Genomic DNA, 6,291 nt, shown 5'->3' on the forward strand with positions numbered 1-6,291 from the left:
AATGTTTAAAAATTTATTATTGTTGTTCTTGTTGTTTTATTATTGTTGTACTGTGCACTGAATCCAGGGCCTTGTGCTTGCTAAGCAAGTGTTCTGTGATTAGCAATTCTTTATAACATAAAGCAACAAAAGAATTTTTCAAAGGAGAAGATTATTGTTTATGTTGAAAATCAGAACAAATTGTAGCCAATTTTATGTAGTCAATTGTTTGTAAACAGAAATATCAACAATAAAATTTTAATTTGTTTGCTGTTTACAAATTAAGCCTGCTCCTTACTATGAAGTCTTTACCAAAGATTAAAGAGAAGCAGTTGGGAAATAGATAGTACACATGGCTGGTGACTTGTGTTCAACAAAATCTCACAATAGCACTGCATGTATCTATCCAGCTCTTGCTCTGTCCCCTGTTGTAAACTCTGCCTTTGCCCCTGATGGAAGAGGTGGCTATAATCAAGAGGGCTACTCAGCTGGGGCAAGCTGAGCAGGACTTGTGGGAAAGGAAATGACTGTGGACTTGGTGTGATGTACTCCACAGAGGAGAGGGATGTTTGAGACTAAGTCCTGTTTCACAGAGCCAACCCTCCATTCACCCCTCCACTTCCACCCCCCTCCACTGTCTTTGTGACCTGATTTCTACATGTAGGGATGTGCACACATCACAGTTTGTCATTTTACCATGCCTCCAAGTCTCCCTTTTTGGAATTAAGGCATTTCAAGACATTTTAAATTGAGTGCAAGAATGAAAGGTGGGGTGGGGGGAGCCGGGCATCAGTGGCTGTCGCCTATAATCCTAGCTACTCAGGAGGCAGAGATTGGGAGAATCACAGTTCAAAGCCAGCCCAGGGAAATAGGTTGCAAGACCCTATCTTGAAAAACCCTTCACAGAAAAAGGGCTGATGGAGTGACTCGAGTGGTAGACTGCCAACCTAGCAAGCATGAGGCCCTGAGTTCAAGCCCCAGTATCACCAAATAGCTAACTAATCAACTAACTAAATACCTACATACATACATACATAAAAGCATAGACAACAAAACAGAAAGAAAAAAAGGACAAAAGTAAAAGATGAGAAGGAATAGTGGGGAAAGTACAGATTGAATACATTCCCATCAACTGGCAACACGAGAAGTGAATAAAGTGTCAGTAAAATCAAAGAAAAGCTCAACCAAGGATTTTATAAAAAGCTTCACTAGAAGTTGTGCACATGGAACATGGGAACTCTCAGTACTATTTTTGCAACTTTTCGTGTCAAGCTATTTCAAAATAAAAAGTAGAGCTAAAGGTGTGTGACTCAAATGGTAGAGCACTTGCCTAACAAGAGCAATACTCTGAGTTCAAACCCCAGTACCACCAATAAATAAATAAGTAAAAAGCATACACATACATAAGAAAAAAAATTATAGCTTAGAAAGAAGCTACATTGCAAAACTCCAGCCCACAGTGGACAAGGTCAAGGGCTGCCCAACCCACCACTCAGCCTTCTGGATCCACGTTGGACTCTTAACAAGACCTGAACAGGCTTTGCCTGCCCACTCTTTACCCTACATCATCTCCCATGCCCCGCAGGCCTCTCTGCATGGGCACAGCCTCTTATTCCCATTCCTACTGCCTTTAAGCCCTCCCTGTCCTCTGTGGGATAGAGATGTGCCTTGGGCCAGGTTCTGCTCCTTTATGGGATCTGACATTTTTTCCAGCTTTTTGCTGGAATATGTAATAAACCTGTTCTGCGACCGGAAAAAAAAAAAGAAAGAAACACTCCAGTATAGGCAATGTAACCTACAATCATATGAGTCAAGTTTATAGCTACTAACTGTTGTGTTCAATTACAAAAAGTAAATGTTTGTTATTATTACAAAGAATACATATTCTATTATACAGATCTTGTACCAACTACTATGCCATGTGTCAGGGATATGCAAATGAAAAGACAAGGTCAATATTCCTCAAGGAATTGATGGGTTAATGGAGAAATAGACACATATGATATGATATGATATGATATGATATGATATGATATGATAGAACAGAACGAAACCACTACTTCAAAGGAGATAGAGACAAATTTGTTGACATTGGTTCCTCATCTGTCAAATGCCCTTCCTGGCTGAAAATCATCATAAGCTCAACAACAGCCAGGGTCCCACTGCTTCTCTGGAGCACTGTCATTGCCTCCTGGGACTACAGTATGGACATGGGTTAAGCATCTGAAACTCTGACTCTTGAGGAAATGGCCAAAGTTACACAAGGTCAGGCAGAGTTTTTCAAGTAGCTACGGCAGAGTCAAGAGTCAAGTGGTGCTGGGTGTGGTGGTTCACACCTGGGACTGACCCAGGTGACCAGGAGGCCAAGGCTGGAGGATCTCAGGCTCAAGTTCAGCCTGGGCAACATAGTTAGATCCTGTCTCAAAAGAAAACAAAAAAGACTGGGGATGTAGCTCAGTGGTAGAGTGCTTGCCTAGCATGCCCAGGCCTGGGTTCAATACCCAGTACTGAAAAAATAAAAAAGGCAAGTGGCTCAGAGTGGAGTATCCAAGGACAGTGATTGGACAAGCCTAGTGATTGGAGCCCCGGGGCTATGGTCCCCAAATGATCATTCCTGTGGCAGGACCATAGTGAGACTTCTCTTGCTTGTTTTCCACCTGAGCCTGCCTCTCCAGCATTCTTGTATATTTTGTGAGACAACTCAGTAGAGTAACTACTTAGCAATAAAATAAAATGATCTAGGCCCAGATCATTTTATATGCCATTCTCCCTGCACTGGGGAGGCAGAGGTAGGAGGATCCAGAGTTCAGGCCAGTGGGGGGCTACATAGTGAGACTGTGCTGTGTAGAAATGAGCTACTCTTACATACAACGGTATGCTGGGAGAAAAAAAATTCAGAACAAAACAGAATATACTGTACTATTCCATTTATACAAAGTTTTAAAATAGGGAAACTATTTTAAACTATGCATACTGATAGAAATCACAACAGTGGCTACCGGGACAAAAGATTGGGATTGGGGGCAGGATGGGAACTTACTCCAATGGGAACTTGAGAAAGCTGAGTCCTTCCAGTAGGTAGATTTTATTGGATTAAATTATGCATTAAGGGTTTGTTTTGTTTTGTTTGTCTTGTGGTACTGGGGTTTGAATTGAGGGCCTTATACTTTCTGGGCAAGCACTCTATCATTTGAGTCATACTCTGAGCTGTAAGGTTTATTTTTTTTTTCTAAACTGGGAAAAGAAAACATAGAAGTTTTAACATGAGACATCTGGGAAAGAATATCTAATAATTTGAAAACATTGGTATGTTCCAAAGAGGGAAAGTAGGTGACTAGAGAAGATGTGTGTTGGCTGTACTCCCTTTTGCACCTTTTAAATATCTTAATTTAGATGAGTGTATTATCAACTAAAAATAAGTTCTACACACTTTATTGAACAGCTATTCTTTTTTTTTTTTCATTTTTCTTTTATTATTCATATGTGCATACAAGGCTTGGTTCATTTCTCCCCCCTACCCCCACCCCCTCCCTTACCACCCACTCCACCCCCTCCCGCTCCCCCCCCAACACCCAGAAGAAACTATTTTGCCCTTATCTCTAATTTTGTTGTAGAGAGAGTATAAGCAATAATAGGAAGGAACAAGGGGTTTTGCTGGTTGAGATAGGATAGCTATACAGGGCATTGACTCACATTGATTTCCTGTGCGTGGGTGTTACCTTCTAGGTTAATTCTTTTTGATCTAACCTTTTCTCTAGATCCTGGTCCCCTTTTCCTATTGACCTCAGTTGCTTTAAGGTATCTGCTTTAGTTTCTCTGCGTTAAGGGCAACAAATGCTAGCTAGTTTTTTAGGTGTCTTACCTATCCTCACCCCTCCCTTGTGTGCTCTCGCTTTTATCATGTGCTCATAGTCCAATCCCCTTGTTGTGTTTGCCCTTGATCTAATGTCCACATATGAGGGAGAACATACGATTTTTGGTCTTTTGAGCCAGGCTAACCTCACTCAGAATGATGTTCTCCAATTCCATCCATTTACCAGCGAATGATAACATTTCGTTCTTCTTCATGGCTGCATAAAATTCCATTGTGTATAGATACCACATTTTCTTAATCCACTCGTCAGTGCTGGGGCATCTTGGCTGTTTCCATAACTTGGCTATTGTGAATAGTGCTGCAATAAACATGGATGTGCAGGTGCCTCTGGAGTAACAGTCTTTTGGGTATATCCCCAAGAGTGGTATTGCTGGATCAAATGGTAGATTGATGTCCAGCTTTTTAAGTAGCCTCCAAATTTTTTTCCAGAGTGGTTGTACTAGTCTACATTCCCACCAACAGTGTAAGAGGGTTCCTTTTTCCCGCATCCTCGCCAACACCTGTTGTTGGTGGTGTTGCTGATGATGGCTATTCTAACAGGGGTGAGGTGGAATCTTAGTGTGGTTTTAATTTGCATTTCCTTTATTGCTAGAGATGGTGAGCATTTTTTCATGTGTTTTCTGGCCATTTGAATTTCTTCTTTTGAGAAAGTTCTGTTTAGTTCACATGCCCATTTCTTTATTGGTTCATTAGTTTTGGGGGAATTTAGTTTTTTAAGTTCCCTGTATATTCTGGTTATCAGTCCTTTGTCTGATGTATAATTGGCAAATATTTTCTCCCACTCTGTGGGTGTTCTCTTCAGTTTAGAGACCATTTCTTTTGTTGAGCAGAAGCTTTTTAGTTTTATGAGGTCCCATTTATCTATGCTGTCTCTTAGTTGCTGTGCTGCTGGGGTTTCATTGAGAAAGTTCTTACCTATACCTACTAACTCCAGAGTATTTCCTACTCTTTCTTGTATCAACTTAAGAGTTTGGGGTCTGATATTAAGATCCTTGATCCATTTTGAGTTAATCTTGGTATAGGGTGATATACATGGATCTAGTTTCAGTTTTTTGCAGACTGCTAACCAGTTTTCCCAGCAGTTTTTGTTGAAGAGGCTGCTATTTCTCCATCGTATATTTTTAGCTCCTTTGTCAAAGATAAGTTGCTCATAGTTGTGTGGCTTCATATCTGGATCCTCTATTCTGTTCCACTGGTCTTTATGTCTGTTTTTGTGCCAGTACCATGCTGTTTTTATTGTTATTGCTTTGTAATATAGTTTGAAGTCAGGTATTGTGATACCTCCTGCATTGTTCTTTTGACTGAGTATTGCCTTGGCTATTCGTGGCCTCTTGTGTTTCCATATAAATTTCACAGTAGATTTTTCAATCTCTTTAATGAATGTCATTGGAATTTTGATGGGAATTGCATTAAACATGTAGATTACTTTGGGGAGTATCGACATTTTTACTATGTTGATTCTACCAATCCATGAGCATGGGAGATCTCTCCACTTTCTATAGTCTTCCTCAATCTCTTTCTTCAGAAGTGTATAGTTTTCCTTGTAGAGGTCTTTCACATCTTTTGTTAGGTTTACACCTAGGTATTTGATTTTGTTTGAGGCTATTGTAAATGGAATTGTTTTCATACATTCTTTTTCCGTTTGCTCATTGTTAGTGTATAGAAATGCTAATGATTTTTCTATGTTGATTTTATATCCTGCTACCTTGCTATAGCTATTGATGATGTCTAGAAGCTTCTGAGTAGAGTTTTTTGGGTCTTTAAGGTATAGGATTATGTCGTCTGCAAATAGGGATATTTTGACAGTTTCTTTACCTATTTGTATTCCTTTTATTCCTTCTTCTTGCCTAATTGCTCTGGCTAGGAATTCCAGTACTATGTTGAATAGGAGTGGAGATAGTGGGCATCCTTGTCTGGTTCCTGATTTTAGAGGGAATGGTTTTAATTTTTCTCCATTAAGTATAATGCTGGCTGTAGGTTTGTCATATATAGCTTTTATAATGTTGAGGAACTTTCCTTCTATTCCTAGTTTTCTTAGAGCTTTTATCATGAAATGATGTTGGATCTTATCAAAGGCTTTTTCTGCATCTATTGAGATGATCAAGTGGTTTTTGTCTTTGCTTCTGTTAATGTGGTTTATTACGTTTATTGATTTTCGTATGTTGAACCACCCCTGCATCCCTGGGATGAAGCCTACCTGGTCATGGTGAATAATCTTTTTGATGTGTTGTTGAATTCGATTTGCCATTATTTTGTTGAGGATTTTTGCATCAATGTTCATTAAAGAGATTGGCCTATAGTTCTCCTTTTTGGAGGTGTCTTTGCCTGGTTTTGGGATAAGTGTAATACTGGCTTCATAAAATGTGTTTGGCAGTTTTCCTTCCCTTTCTATTTCATGGAACAGTTTAAGGAGGGTTGGTATCAGTTCTTCTTTAAAG

This window comes from Castor canadensis, chromosome 3 (genome assembly GCF_047511655.1).
Source record: "Castor canadensis chromosome 3, mCasCan1.hap1v2, whole genome shotgun sequence".
Classification (NCBI taxonomy): domain Eukaryota; kingdom Metazoa; phylum Chordata; class Mammalia; order Rodentia; family Castoridae; genus Castor; species Castor canadensis.